The sequence below is a fragment of the Aegilops tauschii genome, chromosome 2, assembly GCF_002575655.3.
Source record: "Aegilops tauschii subsp. strangulata cultivar AL8/78 chromosome 2, Aet v6.0, whole genome shotgun sequence".
In the NCBI taxonomy this organism is placed as follows: domain Eukaryota; kingdom Viridiplantae; phylum Streptophyta; class Magnoliopsida; order Poales; family Poaceae; genus Aegilops; species Aegilops tauschii.
The window spans coordinates 65,055,302-65,078,841 of record NC_053036.3 but is presented as its reverse complement, the minus strand read 5'-3'; positions in this window follow the sequence as shown (position 1 = coordinate 65,078,841).

The following is a 23,540-nucleotide window of genomic DNA, read 5'->3' as shown; positions in this document are numbered from 1 at the left end:
GATTTTCATGCCTGAGGTGTCGGGCGAGCCATTCGTCACGGACGCTGTGTTTGAGGGCCGCTAAGGCTTTGGCGTCCGGATAGTCCCCGATTTGGTTCTTTTTAGTTAGGTACCGATTCCAAAGCTTGCAAGCCGATTCGCCTAGTTGCTGGATTATGTGACTTAGGTCATCAGCATCCGGTGGCGGACATAAGTGCCCTGAAAATTGGCCCAAAAAGCATCCTCTAAATCTTCCCAGCTTCCAATGGAGTTCTCTGGAAGGCTGTTCAGCCAGTGCCATGCTGGCCCTTTCAGGATTAGAGGAAGATATTTAATGGCATGAAGGTCATTTCCATGGGCCATATGAATGTGGAGTAGAAAATCCTCGATCCAGGCAGCCGGATCCGTCGTTCCATCGTACTGCTCGATGTTTACGGGTTTGAACTCTTCCGGAAACTGGTGCTGCATTACCTCATCGGTAAAGCACATGGGGTGTGTGGCACCCTATACCGTGCGACATCATGGCGGAGATCGGATGACATCTGAGTTCGGTGCTGATCCTGAATATGGTAATGTTCGTCATGCTGGGCTTCATAGCCATTATCTCGTGCCGGGGCACGGCCTGTTGATCCATAGATCGATCTGGTCGGACCGGCTTTATTGGCCAGGTCCTGATGCAAGTCATATGTTTAGCCCGCAGCTGGTTACTCCTTGCCTCTTCAGCGAGGGCGTGGGGGCTGGTGTTCGGCTTGATGTGCTGCTCTATCCCATCCATGTGGTGGTCGGTCTGGTTGATCTGCCTGATTTTATTTTGACGGTATTGGCTCAAGGGCTTCATCATTGAATTGTGGCAGCAGCTTGTGCTTGGGGTAACTTTTTACGGGTCGCTCAGGGTCGTACTCCTCGGCGGCCAGGACCTTGGTCCACCTTGCATTGAGCATATCCTGTTCAGCTTTGAGTTGCTGCTGCTTCTTTTTCAGGCTTCGCGGAGTGGCGATTAGCTGTTGCTTGAAGCGTTCTTGTTCAAGAGGTTCCTCTGGGACTATAAAATCTTCGTCACCAAGGCTAACATCCTCTTCGAAGACTGGCATATAGTTGATGTCTTCCGAATCTTCATGATCAGTGTGTTCCGGGCTATACTGACCCTCTTCCCTCTCATCCTGATCGGACGTGGGCTCAACAAGGTGTTCGGGGTCTTCGGCATTATCCGGAGTCTCATTGTCTCCGGTGCCAGTGTTGCTGTCCCTTGCCCGACGCGATCGTGAGCGGTGGCGCTGGCGCCGGCGCTTTGGTGGTTCGTCGACGGCCTTGTCCTGATTATCCTCGTCGTCCTTGTTATCCGGAGTGTCCACCACGTATACGTCATAGGTAGAAGTGGTCGTCCATGTTGGGGAACGTAGTAATTTCAAAAAAATCCTACGCACACGCAAGATCATGGTGATGCATAGCAACGAGAGGGGAGAGTGTTGTCCACATACCCTCGTAGACCGAAAGCGGAAGCATTATGACAACGCGGTTGATGTAGTCGTACGTCTTCACGATCGACCGATCCTAGTTGGACTAGGAGAGAAGGAAGGGGAGAGAGGGAGGAAGGAAAGGGGAGCGCCGCCCCCCTAGTCCAATTCAGACCTAAGGGGGAGGGGGGGCGCGGCCTGCCCTGGCCTCCTCTCTCTCTCTCCACTATGACCCAATAAGGCTCATACACTTACCGGGGGTTCCGGTAACCTCCCGGTACTCCGGTAAATTCCCGAATTCACCCGGAACTATTCCGATGTCCAAATATAGGCTTCCAATATATCGATCTTTATGTCTCAACCATTTCGAGACTCCTCGTCATGTCCGTGATCATATCCGGGACTCCGAACTACCTTCAATACATCAAAACACATAAACTCATAATACCAATCGTCACCGAACGTTAAGTGTGCGGACCCTACGGGTTCAAGAACTATGTAGAAATGACCAAGACTCATCTCCGGTCAATAAACAATAGCGGAACCTAGATGCTCATATTGGTTCCTACATATTCTACGAAGATCTTTATCGGTCCAACCGCATAACAACATACGTTGTTCCCTTTGTCATCGGTATGTTACTTGCCCGAGATTCGATCGCCGGTATCTTAATACCTAGTTCAATCTCGTTACCGGAAAGTCTCTTTACTCGTTCCGTAATACATCATCCCGAAACTAACTCATTAGCTGCATTGCTTGCAAGGCTTATAGTGATGTGTATTACCGAGAGGGCCCAGAGATACCTCTCCGACAATCGGAGTGACAAATCCTAATCTTGATCTATTTCAACTCAACAAGTACCATCGGAGACACCTGTAGAGCACCTTTATAATCACCCAGTTACGTTGTGACGTTTGGTAGCACACAAAGTGTTCCTCCAGTATTCGGGAGTTGCATAATCTCATAGTCATACGAACATGTATAAGTCATGAAGAAAGCAATAGCAATATACTAAACGATCAAATACTAAGCTAACCGAATGGGTCAAGTCAATCACATCATTCTCTAATGATGTGATCTCGTTAATCAAATGACAACTCATGTCTATGGTTAGGAAACTTAACCATCTTTGATTCAACGAGCTAGTCAAGTAGTGGCATACTAGTGACACTCTGTTTGTCTATGTATTCACACATGTACTAAGTTTCCGGTTAATACAATTCTAGCGTGAATAATAAACATTTATCATGATATAAGGAAATATAAATAACAACTTTATTATTGCCTCTAGGGCATATTTCCTTAAGTCTCCCACTTGTACTAGAGTCAACAATCTAGATTACACAGTAATGATTCTAACACCCATGGAGTCTTGGTGCTGATCATGTTTTGCTCGTGAGAAAGGCTTAGTCAACGGGTCTGCAATATTCAGATCCGTATGTATCTTGTAAATCTCTATGTCTCCCTCCTTGACTTGATTGCGTATGGAATTGAAGCGTCTCTTGATGTGCTTGGTTCTCTTGTGAAATCTGGATTCCTTTGCCAAGGCAATTGCACTAGTATTGCCACAAAAGATTTTCATTAGACCCTATGCACTAGGTATGACACCTAGATCGGAAATGAACTCCTTCATCCAGACTCCTTCATTTGCTGCTTCTGAAGTAGCTATGTACTCCGCTTCACACGTAGACCCCGCCAAGACGCTTTGCTTAGAGCTGCACCAACTGACAGCTCCACCGTTCAATATAAACAAGTATCCGGTTTGTGACTTAGAGTCATCCGGATCAGTGTCAAAGCTTGCATCGACGTAACCATTTACGACGAGCTCTTTGTCACCTCCATAAACGAGAAACATATCCTTAGTCATTTTCAGGTATTTCAGGATGTTCTTGACCGCTGTCCAATGATCCACTCCTGGATTACTTTGGTACCTCCCTGCTAAACAAATAGCAAGGTACACATTAGGTCTGGTACACAGCATTGCATACATGATAGAGCCTATGGCTGAAGCATAGGGAGCACCTTTCATTTTCTCTCTATCTTCTGCAGTGGTCAGGCATTGAGTCTGACTCAACTTCACACCTTGTAACACAGGCAAGAACCATTTCTTTGCTTGATCCATTTTGAACTTCTTCAAAACTTTATCAAGGTATGTGCTTTGTGAAAGTCCAATTAAGCGTCTTGATCTATCTTGATGCCCAATATATAAGCAGCTTCACCGAAGTCTTTCATTGACAAACTCTTATTCAAGTATCCTTTTATGCTATCCAAAAATTCTATATCATTTCCAATCAATAATATGTCATCCATATATAATATCAGAAATGCTACAGAGCTCCCACTCACTTTCTTGTAAATACAGGCTTCTCCAAAAGTCTGTATAAAACCATATGCTTTGATCACACTATCAAAACGTTTATTCCAACTCCGAGATGCTTGCACCAGTCCATAGATGGATCGCTAGAGCTTGCACACTTTGTTAGCACCCTTTGGATCGATAAAACCTTCAGGTTGTATCATATACAACCCTTCTTCCAGAAATCCATTCAGGAATGCAGTCTTTACATCCATTTGCCAATTTTCATAATCATAAAATGCGGCAACTGCTAACATGTTTCGGACGGACTTAAGCATCGCTACGGGTGAGAAAGTCTCATCGTAGTCAACTCCTTGAACTTGTCGAAAACCTTTCGCAACAAGTCGAGCTTTGTAGATAGTAACATTACCGTCAGCGTCAGTCTTCTTCTTGAAGATCCATTTATTCTCGATGGCTTGCCGATCATCGGGCAAGTCCACCAAAGTCAACACTTTGTTCTCATACTTGGATCCCATCTCAGATTTCATGGCTTCAAGCCATTTTGCGGAATCTGGGCTCATCATCGCTTCCTCATAGTTCGTAGGTTCGTCATGGTCAAGTAACATGACCTCCAGAACAGTATTACCGTACCACTCTGGTGCGGATTTTACTCTGGTTGACCTACGAGGTTCAGTAGTAACTTGATCTGAAGTTACATGATCATCATCATTAGCTTCCTCACTAATTGGTGTAGGAGTCACAGGAACAGATTTCTGTGATGAACTACATTCCAATAAGGGAGCAGGTACAGTTACCTCATCAAGTTCTACTTTTCTCCCACTCACTTCTTTCGAGAGAAACTCCTTCTCTAGAAAGGATCCATTCTTAGCAACGAATGTCTTGTCTTCAGATCTGTGATAGAAGGTGTACCCAACAACCTCTTTTGGGTATCCTATGAAGTCACATTTCTCCGATTTGGGTTCGAGCTTATCAGGTTGAAGATTTTTCACATAAGCATCGCAGCCCCAAACTTTAAGAAACGACAACTCGGGTTTCTTGCCAAACCACAGTTCATAAGGCATCGTCTCAACGGATTTAGATGGTGCCCTATTTAACGTGAATGCAGCCGTCTCTAAAGCTTAACCCCAAAACGATAGCGGTAAATCAGTAAGAGACATCATAGATCGCACCATATCTAGTAAAGTACGATTACGACGTTCGGACACACCATTACACTGTGGTGTTCAGGGTGGCGTGAGTTGCGAAACTATTCTGCATTGTTCCAAATGAAGACCAAACTCGTAACTCAAATATTCTCCTCCACGATCAGATCGTAGAAACTTTATTTTCTTGCTACGATCATTTTCCACTTCACTCTGAAATTCTTTGAACTTTTGAAATGTTTCAGACTTATGCTTCATCAAGTAGATATACCCATATCTGCTCAAATCATCAGTGAAGGTGAGAAAATAACGATACCCGCCGCGAGCCTAAATATTCATCGGACCACATACATCAGTATGTATGACTTCCAATAAATCTGTTGCTCGCTCCATTGTTCCGGAGAACGGAGTTTTAGTCATCTTGCCCATGAGGCATGGTTCGCATGTACCAAGTGATTCATAATCATGTGATTCCAAAAGTCCATCAGAATGGAGTTTCTTCATGTGCTTTACACCAATATGACCCAAACGGCAGTGCCACAAATAAGTTGCACTATCATTATCAACTCTGCATCTTTCAGCTTCAATATTATGAATATGTGTATCACTACTATCGAGATTCAATATAAATAGACCACTCTTCAAGGGTGCATGACCATAAAAGATATTACTCATATAAATAGAACAACCATTATTCTCTGATTTAAATGAATAACCGTCTCACATCCAACAAGATCCAGATATAATGTTCATGCTCAACGCAGGCACCAAATAACAATTATTCAGGTATAAAAGTAATCCCGAAGGTAGATGTAGAGGTAGCGTGCCGACCGCGATCACATTGACTTTAGAACCATTTCCCACGCGCATCATCACCTCGTCCTTAGACAATCTTCTCTTAATCCGTTGTCCCTGTTTCGAGTTGCAAATATTAGCAATAGAACCAGTATCAAATACTCAGGTGCTACTGCGAGCATTAGTAAGGTACACATCAATAACATGTATATCACATATACCTTTGTTCACCTTGCCATCCTTCTTATCCGCCAAATACTTGGGGCAGTTCCGCTTCTAGTGACCAGTCCCTTTGTAGTAGAAGCACTCAGTCTCAGGCTTAGGTCCAGACTTGGGCTTCTTCACTTGAGCAGCAACTTGCTTGCCATTCTTCTTGAAGTTCCCCTTCTTCCCTTGACCCTTTTTCTTGAAACTGGTGGTCTTGTTGACCATCAACACTTGATGCTCCTTCTTGATTTCTACCTCCGCAACCTTTAGCATCGCGAAGAGCTTGGGAATTGTCTTATCCATCCGTTGCATGTTATAGTTCATCACGAAGCTCTTGTAGCTTGGTGGCAGTGATTGAAGAATTCTGTCAATGACACTATCATCAGGAAGATTAACTCCCAGTTGAATCAAGTGATTGTTATACCCAGCCATTTTGAGTATATGATCACTGACAGAACTATTCTCCTCCATCTTGCAGCTATAGAACTTATTGGAGACTTCATATCTCTCAATCCGGGCATTTGCTTGAAATATTAACTTCAACTCCTGGAACATCTCATATGCTCCATGACGTTCAAAACGTCGTTGAAGTCCCGGTTCTAAGCCGTAAAGCATGGCACACTGAACTATCGAGTAGTCATCAGCTTTGCTCTGCCAGACGTTCATAACATCTGGCGTTGCTCCTGCAACGGGTTTGGCACCTAGCGGTGCTTCTAGGACGTAATTCTTCTGTGCAGCAATGAGGATAATCGTCAAGTTACGGACCCAGTCCGTGTAGTTGCTACCATCATCTTTCAACTTAGCTTTCTCTAGGAACGCATTAAAATTCAACGGAACAACATGGGCCATCTATCTACAACAACATAGACATGCAAAATACTATCAGGTACTAAGTTCATGATAAATTAAAGTTCAATTATTCAAATTACTTAAAAACTCCCACTTAGATAGACATCCCTCTAATCATCTAAGTGATCACGTGATCCATATCAACTAAACCATGTCCGATCATCACATGAGATGGAGTAGTTTTCAATGGTGAACATCACTATGTTGATCATATCTACTATATGATTCACGCTCGACCTTTCGGTCTCAGTGTTCCGAGGCCATATCTGCATATGCTAGGCCCGTCAAGTTTAACCCGAGTATTCTGCGTGTGCAAAACTGGCTTGCACCCATTTTATGTGAACGTAGAGCTTATCACACCCGATCATCACGTGGTGTCTCAGCACGACGAACTTTCACAATGGTGCACACTCAAGGAGAACACTTGTACCTTGAAATTTAGTGAGAGATCATCTTATAAAGCTACCGCCAAACTAAGCAAAATAAGATGCATAAAAGACAAACATCACATGCAATCAATATAAGTGATATGATATGGCCATCATCATCTTTTGCCTTTGATCTCCATCTCCAAAGCACCGTCATGATCACCATCGTCACCGGCACAACACCTTGATCTCCATCATAGCATCGTTGTCGTTTCGCCAACTATTGCTTCTACGACTATCGCTACCGCTTAGTGATAAAGTAAAGCAATTACATGGCGATTGCATTTAATACAATAAAGTGACAACCATATGGCTCCTGCCAGTTGCCGATAACTTTGTTACAAAACATGATCATCTCATACAATAAAATTTAGCATCATGTCTTGACCATATCACATCACAACATGCCCTGCAAAAAACAAGTTAGATGTCCTCTACTTTGTTGTTGCAAGTTTTACGTGGCTGCTACGGGCAGAGCAAGAACCGTTCTTACGTACGCATCAGAACCACAACGATATTTCGTCAAGTATGTGTTGTTTTAACCTTCACAAGGACAGGGCGTAGCCACACTCGATTCAACTAAAGTTCGAGAAACTGACACCCGCCAGCCACCTGTGTGCGAAGCACGTCGGTAGAACCAGTCTCGCGTAAGCGTACGCGTAATGTCGGTCCGGGCCGCTTCATCCAACAATACCGCCGATTCAAAGTATGACATGTTGGTAAGCAGTATGACGAGTATCGCCCACAACTCACTTGTGTTCTACTCGTGCATATAACATCTACGCATAAACTTGGCTCAGATGCCACTGTTGGGGAACGTAGTAATTTCAAAAAAATTCCTACGCACACGAAAGATCATGGTGATGCATAGCAACGAGAGGGGAGAGTGTTGTCCACGTACCCTCGTAGACCGAAAGCGGAAGCGTTATGACAACGCGGTTGATGTAGTCGTACGTCTTCACGATCGACCGATCCTAGTACCGAACTTACGGCACCTCCGTGATCTGCACATGTTCAGCTCGGCGACGTCCCACGAACTCACGATCCATTAGAGCTTCGAGGGAGAGCTTCGTCAGCACGATGGCGTGATGACGGTGATGATGAAGCTACCGACGCAGGGCTTCGCCTAAGCACCGCTATGATATGACCGAGGTAGATTATGGTGGAGGGGTGACCGCACACGGCTAAGAGATCAATGATCAACTTGTGTGTCTATGGGGTGCCCCCTCCCCCATATATAAAGGAGTGGAGGATATGGGAGGGCCGGCCCTCTGTGGCGTGGCCTGGAGGAGTCCTACTCCCACCGGGAGTATGATTCCCCCCTTCCCTAGTTGGACTAGGAGAGAAGGAAGGGGGAGAGAGGGAGGAAGGAAAGGGGGGGCGCTGCCCCCCTCCTAGTCCAATTCGGACCAGAGGGGGAGGGGGCGCGCAGCCTGCCCTGGCCTCATCTCTCTCTCTCCACTATTGCCCAATAAGGCCCATACACTTACCGGGGGGTTCCGGTAACCTACCGGTACTCCGGTAAATTCCCGAATTCACCCGGAACTATTCCGATGTCCAAATATAGGCTTCCAATATATCGATCTTTATGTCTCGACCATTTCGAGACTCCTCATCATGTCCGTGATCATATCCGGGACTCCGAACTACCTTCGGTATATCAAAACACATAAACCCATAATACCGATCGTCACCAAATGTTAAGCGTGCGGACCCTACGGGTTCGAGAACTATGTAGACATGATCGAAACTCATCTCCGGTCAATAACCAATAGCGGAACCTAGATGCTCATATTGGTTCCTACATATTCTACGAATATCTTTATCCGTCAAACCGCATATCGACATACGTTGTTCCCTTTGTCATTGGTATGTTACTTGCCCGAGATTCGATCGTCGGTATCTTAATACCTAGTTCAATCTCATTACCGGCAAGTCTCTTTACTTGTTCCGTAATACATCATCCCGCAACTAACTCATTAGTTTCATTGCTTGCAAGGCTTATAGTGATGTGTATTACCGAGAGGGCCCATAGATACCTCTCCGACAATCGAAGTGACAAATCCTAATCTTGATCTATGCCAACTCAACAAGTACCATCGGAGACACCTGTAGAGCACCTTTATAATCATCCAGTTATGTTGTGACGTTTGGTAGCACACAAAGTGTTCCTCCAGTATTCTGGAGATGGATAATCTCATAGTCATAGGAACATGTATAAGTCATGAAGAAAGCAATAGCAATATACTAAACGATCAAATGCTAAGCTAACGGAATGGGTCAAGTCAATCACATCATTCTCTAATGATGTGATCCCGTTAATCAAATGACAACTCATGTCTATGGTTAGGAAACTTAACCATCTTTGATTCAACGAGCTAGTCAAGTAGAGGCATACTAGTGACACTCTGTCTGTCTATGTATTCACACATGTACTAAGTTTTCAGTTAATACAATTCTAGCATGAATAATAAACATTTATCATGATATAAGGATAACAACTTTATTATTGCCTCTAGGGCATATTTCCTTCAGTCCAACGCCCTGTGATAGGTGGGATTTGGCTTGATTCGCGTCGGCATCGTTGTCCATACCGTTAATATCTTCGGATGCATAGTCTAGCATGTCGAATAAATCCTCGATGGTGGCTATTAAGTGGGTGGTGGGCGGGTCATAAAATTCCCCGCTCTCAGCCCCTAGCACATGATGGGCGCAGTTCGGAGGTAAAGCTCCCGTGATGGCGAGAGACCGCATTAAGCCCAATGCTTCATCTAAGGGTGAAAGCTGGATAGGAGTCTGCGGATCTGCAGGGCTGAGTTCGGTGATAGACACCTGGTCGGGCCCGATCGACGCAGACATCAACAGTTCGGAGTATCACCTAGAGGCGAGTCCAAGATCGCATCTGGGTCTGCAGTCGAAGGTTCCATGATAGAAAAGAGTCCGGTGGGGCTGATCCTCCTGTCTTCGGAAGATACGACCTGCTCCGGATCTAAGGCCGAGGCGGGCACGAGTGTCGACCCCTTGAGGGGATCTAAGAGCGGATCCGAAGAGCTTCCTTCGTGAGGGTAGGGGGTGGCACTCGAGGCCGCGAACCCCACGAGGATCAGATCTCCTCGAATATTGGCGATTGTTCAGATTTCTGAACCTGATCTAGTGGTCGGGGGCGTAACTGTCGACCTGCTCAAGGTGGCCGGCCGAGTTGGCATGAAGCAGGAAGCCACCGAACACAAAGACCTCTCCTGGGAGAAACGTTTCCCTAGACATAGCATCATCATTGATGAAGAGGCGAGCCATCGATCCTTCTGTTGACAACACAACGGAGCTCTCAATGAAAGCACCAATGTCGGTGTCAAAACCGGCAGATTTCGGGTAGGGGGGCCCAAGCTGTATGTCTGCGGATTGATGGTAACAATGATCAAAGGGACACAGTGTTTACCCAGGTTCGGGCCCTCTTAATGGAGGTAAAACCCTACTCCTGCTTGATTATATTCGATGGGTATAGGGGTTACAAGAGTTGATCTACCTCGAGATCGTAGTGGCTAAACCCTAACTTGGCTAGCCTGTCGATGTTATGATCCTGCCTTCGGTCTAGACCCTCCTGTTTATATAGATACCGAAGGGGCCTAGAGTTGTACAAAGTCGGTTAAACAAAAAAGGAAATAATATACACGGACACCTAAACTTGCCGTTCACGTATACGAGAGTCCGAACCGGACACGAGAAGTAGTCCTCTTCCTTGTATCTTGAAAGCCCATTAGTCCGGCCCATAATGAATAGACCGAATGCCCGAGGACCCCTTAGTCCAGGACTCCCTCAATGGGCACCACGTCCAAGATTAGTAGACCGAGTCCTGCCTGCATCTACTACTATTACTCCACACATCGACCGCTATCCAACATGCATCTAGTGTATTAAGTTCATGGAGAAACGGAGTAATGCAATAAGAACAATGACATGATGTAGACAAGATCTATTCAGGTAGGAATAGACCCCATCTTGTTATCCTTAATAGCAACGATCAATACTTGTCTTGCTGCCCCTTCTGTCACTATGAAATAACACCGCACGATCGAACCCATCACAAAACACCTCTTCCCATGGCAAGAAACATCGATCTAGTTGGCCTAACTAAACGAATGATTCAAAGAAGAAATACGAGGCTATAAACAATCATGCATATAAGAGATCAAAACTCAAATAACTTTCATGGATAAATAGATCCGATCATAAACTCAAAGTTCATCGGATCACAACAAACACACCGCAAAAAAGAGTTACATCAAATAGATCTCCAAGAGACCATTGTATTGAGAATCAAAAGAGAGAGAGAGAGAGAGAGGAAGCCATCTTGCTACTTCCTATGGACCCGTAGGTCTACAATGAACTACACACGCATCATCGGAGAGGCACCAATGAGCATAATGAACCCCTCCTTGATGGTGTCTAGATTGGATCTCGTGGTTCTAGAACTTGCGGCGGCTAGAATAATTTTTCGTCGACTCCCCTAGGGTTTCTGGAATATTTGGGGATTTATAGGGCAAAGAGGCGGTGCGGGCGGCCACCGAGGTGGGCACAACCCATCTGGGCGCGCTTGGGCCCCTAGGCGTGCCCTGGTGGGTTGTGCTCCCCTCGGAGCCCCCATCTAGTACTTCTTTGGCCCAACAGGTGTCTTCTGGTCCAGAAAAATTCTCCAAAAAGTTCTGTTGCATTTGGACTCCGTTTGGTATTGAGTTTCTGCGAAGTAAAAAACAAGCAAAAAAACAGCAACTGGCACTGGGCACTATGTCAATAGGTTAGTCCCAAAAATGGTATAAGGTTGCTATAAAATGATTGTAGAACATTCAAGAATGATGATATAACAGCATGGAACAATCTAAATTATAGATACGTTGGAGACATATCATGCTTACACACTGCACCAAACAGGAAAACCTAACAGTTCACCGATGAAACTTCAAATCTCGACGTGCGCGGCCGTCCGCCGGTGGCCCGCAGCGGACGCTGGCGGAGGCAACCCAGCAGCCTCCTCTCGATCTTCCTCGCCGGGTATAGTTAACGCGTCGACTTGAGAGCTCGATGGGGCCGGGCCGTTGCCTAGGACGTTTTTGTGCAAGTTTTTGGTCCAGGTTCATTGTACTTCTCCGTCCCACCCGGCCGTTCTTGCGCGAGAGGCCCGGGAGCCGGGAGGCGAGGTTCATGGCGCCGGTCGATGCACTTGTGCACCAGGAGGTGAGTTGTGATGATGGTGACGTTTCTCTCGACTTCTCGAGTTGGCAAGAATTCTTCTCTTGAAGTTGAACCTGGGCAACCATTGTCCAAAGCTTGTAAAATTGTTGAATGTGCACCATAAAAAATTCATTCTCATGTTAATCCTCCCAATCCAAGTATGATTCTGAAGCTCGTCACTAATGCATGCATATTTAATGTGCACATTTCTCCTCTTGGAGATCTCTAATTATGTAGGCGCGACATATTTAAGCTAGCTTTTCCCCCTTGTAGCCATGGGGAGTAGTACGAAAATTTAGATACATGGCGTTGCCAACGGAGATTGCGGTGGTGGTGTAGAGAAGATTCATGTCCATCTCATGGCAAGCTTTTCCACTCATACCACGGCCATCGAAGGCGCAATACTGTAAACTTATGCAAATCAAACACTCCTAAGAGACTGAGATTCTTCGGCCTAGAAGGAATGTTCCAATTGACCATGCATCGGTCGCTATGCCCAGAGCAATCATAGTGAGGTGAGGGTAAGCGTGAAAACCGCCCCTTTCCCCTCCCCTCCTGCGTCGTCTCCGTGGGCGGCCCAGAGGGGCAACACTAGCCGCTGGCCTCTTACTCCCCTCCTGCCGTCTCCCTCCCCTGTCGCCGCCGGCAAGCATCGTTGGGCAAAGCCCTAGAGGTGTCGGCAGTAGTCGGTAGCTTCTCCTCCTCTGCTCGGCCCGTGATTGGCGCGAGACAGCCTGGCCGAGCAGGGGTGTCGTGCTCGTGTGTGGCCGGCGGCGCGGCGACAGTCATGGGTGGCAATGGCGTGCGCTGCGAGGCGAGCGGCGGCGCCATGCGTGTGGGCGGGCAGTGCGGCGGTTGCACGAGGAGCACATCTGGTGGGTGCGCGCATCGTCGGGTCCCGCGGTCTGGCGGCCTGGCTGGCAATGCAGGAGGCGGGCCTCGTGGCTGCCCATTTTGGATCTCTACCGGGGGAGGCGGCTTGGCTTTCAGGAAAGTTGCATGGTGGACGGTGGACTCGGGCCGACGTTGTGCATCTGATGCAGATCTGGTAGGGCAGTGCGGGGCCGGCGAGGTGGAGCTGCTCGGATTCCTTCGGGTGGTAGCGGGGCGGCCTGCTGCTCCTTAGCAGTGGTGGTCCATGTTGCCGGCGGTCGATGTTGGCCGTGTGGTCTCTTTGGCTAGTTGAGGTGGTGCGAATCCGGTGCGCACGTGTAGGAGGCCGACCTAGTCCGCATTGGTGCAAATTTTTGCGTTAGTGCACTTCTTCCAGGTTGCGCCGTGGTGGCGTCGGTCCGAGGTTTGCTCTCTGAACATCGTCGTGTCATTGTACAGATCAGCACCAATGACCATGAACATGGCATCGTCCGAGCGTACTCGGCGGTGGCCGTCGGTAATCCCTCGGTTCTCCCCCCACCCCGGTCCACCGGGACCGGCTGGGGACACAGGCGTGGGTGCTTCCTACTGTGGAGGTGCCGACCCAAACCCGGTGGTTGATGCCGGGCTAGGAGCGAAAGGTGGCCCCTTTCACTCTTACTACTGTGGTTGGGTGCTCATGGCGTGGATGATTGGCGGTGCCTAGGGGCATGGATGCCGGGGTGGTGATAACCCACAAGTATAGGGGATCGCAACAATTTTTGAGAGTAGAGTATTCACCCAAATTTATTGATTCCACACAAGGGGAGCCAAAGAATATTCTCAAGTACTAGCAGCTGAGTTGTCAATTCAACCACACTTGAAAGACATACTATCTGCAGCAAAATATTTAGTAGCAAAGTAGTATGGAAATAGTGGTAACGGTGGCAAAAGTAAAAATAACAGTTTTGTAGCAATTGTAACAGTGGCAACAGAAAAGTAACGGAGCAAGCATCAATATGTGAAAAGCTCGTAGGCAATGGATCAATGATGGATAATTATGTCGGATGGCATTCATCATGCAACAGTTATAACCTAGGGTGACACGGAACTAGCTCCAGTTCATCAATATAATGTAGGCATGTATTCCGAATACAGTCATACGTGCTTATGGAAAAGAACTTATATGACATCTTTTGTCCTACCCTCCCGTGGCAGCGGGGTTCTATTGGAAACTAACGGATATTAAGGCCTCCTTTTAATAGAGTACCGGACCAAAGCATTAGCACTTAGTGAATACATGAACTCTTCAAACTACGGTCATCACCGGGAGTGGTCCCGACTATTGTCACTCCGGGGTTGCCGGATCATAACACGTAGTAGGTGACTAGAACTTGCAAGATAGGATCAAGAACTCACAAATATTCATGAAAACATAATAGCTTCAGATCTGAAATCATGGCACTCAGGCCCTAGTGACAAGCATTAAGCATAGCAACATTCATCTTAGAACGTAGTGGATATTAGGGATCAAACCCTAACAAAACTAACTCGATTACATGGTAAATCTCATCCAACCCATCACCGTCCAACAAGCCTATGATGGGATTACTCACGCACGGCGGTGAGCATCATGAAATTGGTGATGGAGGATGGATGATGATGATGACGACGGCTACGGATTCCCCTCTCCGGAGCCCCGAACAGACTCCAGATCTGCCCTCTCGAGGAAGAACAGGGCTTGGCGGTGGCTCCATATCGTAAAACGCGATGAATCCTTCTCTCTGATTTTTTTCTCCCCGAATGTGAATATATGGAGTTGGAGTTGAGGTCGGTGGAGGTCCAGGGGGCCCACAAGGTCGGGTGGCGTGCCCCAGAGGGGTGGGCGTGCCCCCACCCTTGTGGACAGGGTGTGGGCCCCCTTCACTTGATTCTTTCGCCAATATTTTTTTATTAATTCCAAAACTTATCTCCGTGAAGTTTCAGGTCATTCTGAGAACTTTTTATTCTGCACAAAAATAACACCATGGCAATTCTGCTGAAAACAACATCAGTCCGGGTTAGTTCCATGCAAGTTAGAGTCCAAAACAAGGGCAAAAGAGTTTGGAAAAGTAGATACGATGGAGACGTATCAACTCCCCCAGGCTTAACCCATTGCTTGTCCTCAAGCAATTCAGTTGACAAACTGAAAGTGATAAAGAAACTTTTACAAACTCTGTTTGATCTTGTTGTTGCAAATAGGTAAAGCCAGCATTCAAGTTTTCAGCAAAGATTATGAACTAACCACATTCACAATAACGTTTAGGTCTCATATTTAGTCATATCAATGGCATAATCAGCTAGCAGGCAATAATAATAAATCTCGGATGACAACACTTTCTCAAAACAATCATGATATGATATAACAAGATGGTATCTCGCTAGCCCTTTCTAAGACCGCAAAACATAAATGCAGAGCACCCCTAAAGATCAAGGACTGGCTAGACATTATAATTCATAGTAAAAGAGATCCAGCCACAGTCGCCTCAATATAAATTAGTAACAACGCATACAAATGACAACGGTGCTCTCTAACTCGTGCTTTTTATAAGAGGATGATGACTCAGCAATAAAAGTAAATAGATAGGCCCTTCATAGAGGGAAGCAGGGATTTGCAGAGGTGCCAGAGCTCAAGTTTTGAAATAGAGATAAATAATATTTTGAGCGGTATGCTTTCATTGTCAACATAACAACCAAGAGATCTCGGTATCTTTCATTCCACATACATTATAGGCGGTGCCCAAACAGAATGGTAAAGTTTATACTCCCCCACCACCAACAAGCACACTCCACGGCTGGTCCGAAACAACAGGTACTGTCCAACTAACAACAGTCCTGGGGGAGTTTTGTTCGCAATTATTTTGATTTAATTTAAGCATGGGACTGGGCATCCCGGTTACCAGCCATTTTCTCGTGAATGATGAGCGGAGTCCACTCGTCGTGAGAATAACCTACCTAGCATGGAAGATTTTGACAGCCCTAGTTGGTACATGAGCGATTCAGGCATACAAAACAGAATTTCATTTGAAGGTTTAGAGTTTGGCATATGCAAATTTACTTGGAACGGCAAGTAAATACCGCATATAGGAAGGTATGGTGGACTCATATGGAATAACTTTGGATTTATGGAAGTGGATGCACAAGCACTATTCCCGCTTAGTACAGGTGAAGGCTAGAAAGAGACTGGGAAGCGACCAACTAGAGAGCGACAACAATCAGAAACATGCATTGAGATTAACCAACATTGAGTGCAAGCATGAGTAGGATATAAATCACCATGAACATAAATATCGTAGAGGCTATGTTGATTTTGTTTCAACTACATGCGTGAACATGTGCCAAGTCAAGCCACTCGAATCATTCAAAGGAGGATACCATCCTATCATACTACATCACAACCATTTTAATTTCCATGTTGGCACGCAAGGTAAACCTTTATAAACTCCTAGCTAATTAAGCATGGCATGAGTAATTATAATCTCTAATTGTCATTGCAAACATGTTTCATTCATAATAGGCTGAATCAGGAACGATGAACTAATCATATTTACAAAAACAAGATAGGTCGAGTTCATACCAGCTTTTCCTCATCTCAGTCATTTCATCATATATCATCATTATTGCCTTTCACTTGCACGACCGAACATTGTGGATAATAATAATAGTGCAAGTGCATTGGACTAAGCTGGAATCTGCAAACATTTATTCAAAGGAGAAGACAAGGTAATATGGGCTCTTTGTTAGATCAACAATAATGCATATGAGAGCCACTCAACATTTTCATCGTGGTCTACTCCTCTCGACCCCCAAAGAAAAGAAAAGAATTTCAAAGAAACACACTGAAATATTTTTGGAGTTTTTGTTTTTCTGAAGAAAGTAAAACAAGAACGAGAAAACTATTTACATGGGAAAGCTCCCAACAAGCAAAAGAAGAATGAGAAATCTTTTTGGGTTTTCTTTTAATATTACTACTAAGCATGCATAGAAAGTAAACTAACTACAACTAATTTTTTGGTTTTTCTCTTAAGGTTTTTCAAACACACAAGAAGAAGGCGGGAAAAAGAAATAAACTAACATGGATAATACAATGAAAAAGTATGAACACCGACAACTGGAATGGGTGTGTGAACATGAATGTAATGTCGGTGAGAAATACGTTCTCCCCCAAGCTTAGGCTTTTGGCCTAAGTTGGTCTAAGCCCATGGATCAAAGTAGTCCTCTCCGGTGTACTGAGGAGGATCATGAGGGTTCCACTGGTTAGCGAGCTGCTGCGGCTCCCACTGATAAATAGACTCCTGATATGGATCAGGTGATGGCTCTGGCTGAGGAGGTGGGGATCGTGTCCCCTCCCAGTATGGATGAATATCCGCGGGTGAAGCGAAGTAACTGCCTGAATGAATATCGAACAAAATAGGTGCACGCAAGGTAATAATCTGAAAGGTATTCTCGCTAAATACCAAATTATAAATAAGTCTCTTTTCCTCATCATGGCGAATAAACTTATGAGCTACCATGCTATCATAATCTAAATATAAATTGGGTAGCAATTTCTCCTCTTTTTCATAGTGCCTAATGGGTATCTCAAATTGTTTAGCAAGGCGGGAAGCGAAGATACCTCCGAAAATAGGACCCTTAGTATGGTTTAAACTCAACTGTTTAGCAACCATAGCGCCTAAATTGTAAGTTCTATCTCTATGTAAAGGATGGCACAAAATAGCAAGGTCAGGGCCACTGAGGCCTCCACTCTCCCCTCGACCAATTAAACATCTCCCAGCAAATAATGAGTAATAGTGTAAAACAGGGAAATGTATACTAGCCACTCTCGCTCCCGACACTCCTCTTGTTTCCCCTACGGTAATTTCATGAATAAAACCTTCCACATCACAGGGGTGTGGTTCCTCGACGCTACCCTCATAAGGTAATTTACAAACCTCACAAAAGTCATATAGCGTCATTTCCTTGTACTCATCATATAAGTGAAAGTCTACCTTGGGTGGTGATCTCCTAGCACGAAAATGAAAATTTTGCACGAAAGTATTAGTGAGTAGGAGATACTGATCACACTGGTCGAGGAGGAAGTCGGTGATGCCTGCATTCCCAGCCAAATAATAGAAATCATCATGAATTCTGGGTGCTTGTAAGAATGCATCACATGGCCATTCACACGGCTGAGTCTCCGCGGCGCGAGGAAGATTATACTTGGGCTTCTCCTTCTCATTTTCCTTTTCCTACGAACCCCGGCTCGAGGAGCCTCTCAACAATCTTCTCATCATTTTATTCTTCTGAAAATTTCCGAAATTTTTAGTGACTCAAAATAAAAGTGAATCAAACTCAACAAAATTGATAGCAACTACTCCTACAGGTGCCTAGACGCTATATCATGCATCAAAACTGCTTTGCACCATATAAATTTGACATGCAAGCTCAAGAACAAGGTCACCACAGCAGCAAAAATTTGCAATGAATAAAGCACTAGAACAAAAATTAATTGGACCATTGGAGGAGTCACATATCGAAGAACAATTCCCCAAAGCAGTTTTGTGAATGGAGCTTTGATTTTTGGAATGATTTTTTTGGAGGAAGGAGTGGATGGGTGCTGGAATAAGTGGAGGAGAGCCACGTGGGACCCACAAGGTCAGGGGGGCGCGCCCAGGGAGGTAGGGCGTGCCCTCCACCCTTGTGGCCAGCTGGTGAGGCCCCCTGGTGTTGGGAATCGTAGCATAATTTTTAAAATTTTCCTACGCTCACCAAGATGCATCTATGGAGTCTACTAGCAACGAGGGGAAAGGAGTGTATCTACATACCCTTGTAGATCGCGAGCGGAAGCGTTCCAATGAACGTGGATGACGGAGTCGTACTCGCCGTGATCCAAATCACCGATGACCGAGTGCCGAACGGACGGCACCTCCGCGTTCAACACACGTACGGTGCAGCAACGTCTCCTCCTTCTTGATCCAGCAAGGGGGAAGGAGAGGTTGATGGAGATCCAGCAGCACGACGGCGTGGTGGTGGATGTAGCGGGTCTCCGGCAGGGCTTCGCCAAGCTTCTCCGAGAGAGAGAGAGGTGTTGCAGGGGAGGAGGGAGGCGCCCAAGGCTGTCGCTTGCTGCCCTCCCTCCTCCCCACTATTTATAGGACCCCTGGGGGGCCGCCAGCCCTTGGGAGATCAGATCTCCAAGGGGGGCGGCGGCCAAGTGGGGAAAGGGGGTGCCTTGCCCCCCAAGGCAAGGGGAAAGCTCCCCCCTAGGGTTCCCAACCCTAGGCGCATGGGGGGAGGCCCAAGGGGGGCGCCCCAGCCCACTAAGGGGTGGTTCCCTTCCACTTTCAGCCCACGGGGCCCTCCGGGATAGGTGGCCCCACCCGGTGGACCTCCGGGACCCTTTCGGTGGTCCCGGTACAATACCGGTAACCCCCGAAACTTTCCCGGTGGCCGAAACTGGACTTCCTATATATAATTCTTCACCTACGGACCATTCCGGAACCTGTCGTGACATCCGGGATCTCATCCGGGACTCCGAACAACTTTCGGGTTTCCGCATACATATATCTCTACAACCCTAGCGTCACCGGACCTTAAGTGTGTAGACCCTACGGGTTCGGGGGACATGCAGACATGACCGAGACGCCTCTCCGGTCAATAACCAACAGCGGGATCTGGATACCCATGTTGGCTCCCACATGTTCCACGATGATCTCATCGGATGAACCACGGTGTCGAGGATTCAATCAATCCGTATGCAATTCCCTTTGTCAAACGGTATGTTACTTGCCCGAGATTCGATCGTCGGTATCCCAATACCTTGTTCAATCTCGTTACCGGCAAGTCTCTTCACTCGTACCGCAATGCATGATCCCGTGACTAACGCCTTAGTCACATTGAGCTCATTATGATGATGCATTACCGAGTGGGCCCAGAGATACCTCTCCGTCACACGGAGTGACAAATCCCAGTCTCGATCCGTGCCAACCCAACAGACACTTTCGGAGATACCCGTAGTGCACCTTTATAGTCACCCAGTTACGTTGTGACGTTTGGCACACCCAAAGCACTCCTACGGTATCCGGGAGTTGCACGATCTCATGGTCTAAGGAAAAGATACTTGACATTGGAAAAGCTCTAGCAAACGAAACTACACGATCTTTTATGCTATGCTTAGGATTGGGTCTTGTCCATCACATCATTCTCCTAATGATGCGATCCCGTTATCAATGACATCCAATGTCCATAGTCAGGAAACCATGACTATCTGTTGATCAACGAGCTAGTCAACTAGAGGCTTACTAGGGACAGGTTGTGGTCTATGTATTCACACATGTATTACGATTTCCGGACAATACAATTATAGCATGAATAATAGACAATTACCATGAACAAAGAAATATAATAATAACCATTTATTATTGCCTCTAGGGCATATTTCCAACAGTCTCCCACTTGCACTAGAGTCAATAATCCAGTTCACATCACCATGTGATTAACACTCACTGGTCACATCACCATGTGACCAACATCTAAAGAGTTTACTAGAGTCAACAATCTAGTTCACATCACTATGTGATTATCACTCAATGTGTTCTGGTTTGGTCATGTTATGCTTGTGAGAGAGGTTATTAGTCAACGGCTCTGAACCTTTCAGAACCGTGTGCTTTACGAATATGTATGTCATCTTGTGGATGCTACCACGCGCTATTTGGAGCCATTTCAAATAATTGCTCTACTATACGAATCCGGTTTACTACTCAGAGTCATCCAGATTAGTGTCAAAGTTCGCATCGACGTAACCCTTTACGACGAACTCCTTTCCACCTCCATAATCGAGAAAATTCCTTAATCCACTAGGTACTAAGGATAAGTTCGACCGCTGTCATGAGATCCTTTCCCGGATCACCATTGTACCCTCTTGACCAACTCATGGCAAGGCACACTACATGTGCGGTACACAGCATAGCATACTATAGAGCCTATGTCTAAAGCATAGGGGACGACCTTCGTCCTTTCTCTATCTTCCGCTGTGGTCAGGTCTTGAGTCTCACTCAATACTCACACCTTGTAACACAGCCAAGAACTCCTTCTTTGCTGATCTATTTTGAACTCTTTCAAAATCATGTCAAGGTGTGCTGTCTTTTGAAAGTATCATCAGGCGTCTTGATCTATCTCTATGGATCTTGATGCCCAATATGTAAGCAGCTTTATCCAGGTCTTCCTTTGAAAAACTCCTTTCAAACAACCCTTTATGCTTTCCAGAAATTTTACATCATTTCGGATCAACAATATGTTATTCACATATACTTATCAGAAATGTTGTAGCGCTCCCACTCACTTTATTGTAAATACAAGTTTCTAACAAACTTTGTATAAACCCAAAAACTTTGATCACCCCATCAAAGCGTATATTCTGACTCCGAGATGCTTGCTCTAATCCATGGAAGGATCGCTGGAGCTAGCATACCTTTTAGCATCCTTAGGATCGACAAAACCTTTCTGATTGTATCACATACAACCTTTCCTCACGAAAAACTGGTAAGGAAACTTGTTTTGACATCCATCTGCCAGATTTCATAAATGTAGCTAATGCTAACATGATTCCGACGGACCTAAGCATCGCTACAGATGAGAAAAAAACTCATTGTAGTCAACTCCTTGAACTTGTGAAAATACTCTTTGCCACAAGTCGAGCTTCATAGACGGTAACATTACCGTCCATGTCCGTCTTCTTCTTAATGATCCATTTATCTCAATGGCTTGCCGATCATCGGGCAAGTTCACCAAAGTCCATGCTTTGTTCTAATACATGGATTCTATCTCGGATTTCATGGCCTCGAGCCATTCGTCGGAATATGGGCCCACCATCGCTTCTCCATAGCTCGTAGGTTCATAGTTGTCTAGCAACATGACTTCCAAGGCAGGATCACGTATTACTCTGAAGTAGTGTGCATCCTCGTCGTCCTACGAGGTTTGGTAGTGACTTGATCCGAAGTTTCATGATCACCATCATAAGCTTCCACTTCAATTGGTGTAGGTGCCACAGGAACAACTTCCTGTGCCCTGCTACATACTAGTTGAAGCGACGGTTCAATAACCTTATCAAGTCTCCACCATCCTCCCACTCAATTCTTTCAAGAGAAACTTTTCGTCGAGAAAGGACTCGTTTCTAGAAGCAATTACTTTTGCTTCCAGATCTGAAATAGGAGGTATACCCAACTGTTTTTGGGTATTCTATGAAGATGCATTTATCCGCTTTGGGTTCGAGCTTATCAGCCTGAAACTTTTTCACATAAGCATCGCAGCCCCAAACTTTTAAGAAACGACAACTTAGGTTTCTATAAACGGTGTCGTCTCAGCGGAATTGCGTGGTGCCCCTTTTAAAGTGAATGCGGTTGTCTCTAATGCCTAGCCCATAAATGATAGTGGTAATTTGATAAGAAACATCATGGTATGCACCATATCCAATAGGGTGCAGTTATGATGTTCGGACACACCATCACACTATGGTGTTCCAGGCGGTATTAATTGTGAAACACTTTCCACAATGTCTCCATTGTGTGCCAAACTCGTACCTCAGATACTCATCTCTATGATCATATCACAGACATTTTATCCTCTTGTCACGACGATCTTCAACTTCACTCTAAAATTACTTGAACCTTTCAATAATTCAGACTAGTGTTTCATCAAGTAAATACACTCAGCATCTACTCAAATCATCTGTGAAGTAAGAACATAACGATGTCCACTGCATGCCTCAGTACTCATTGGACTGCGTACATCAAAATGTATTACTTCCAATAAGTTGCTCTCTTGTTCCATCTCACTGAAAACGAGGACTTTCAGTCATTTTGCCCATGTGGTATGATTTGCATGTCTCAAGTGATTCATAATCAAGTGAGTCCAAACGATCCATCTGTATGGAGTTTCTTCATGCATATATACCAATAGACATAGTTCGCATGTCTCAATCTTTTCAAAAATGAGTGAGTCCAAAGATCCACCTACATGGAGCTTCTTCATGCGTTCTACACCAATATGACTCAAGTGGCAGTGCCACAAGTATGTGGTACTATCATTACTATCTTATATCTTTTTGGCATGAACATGTGTATCACTACGATCGAGATTCATTTTAGGTGCAAGACCATTGAAGGTATTATTCAAATAATAGAGTAACCATTATTATCCTTAAATGAATAACCGTTTTGCGGTAAACATAATCCAATCATGTTCAACGCAAACACCAAATCTCGATGGTAGAGGG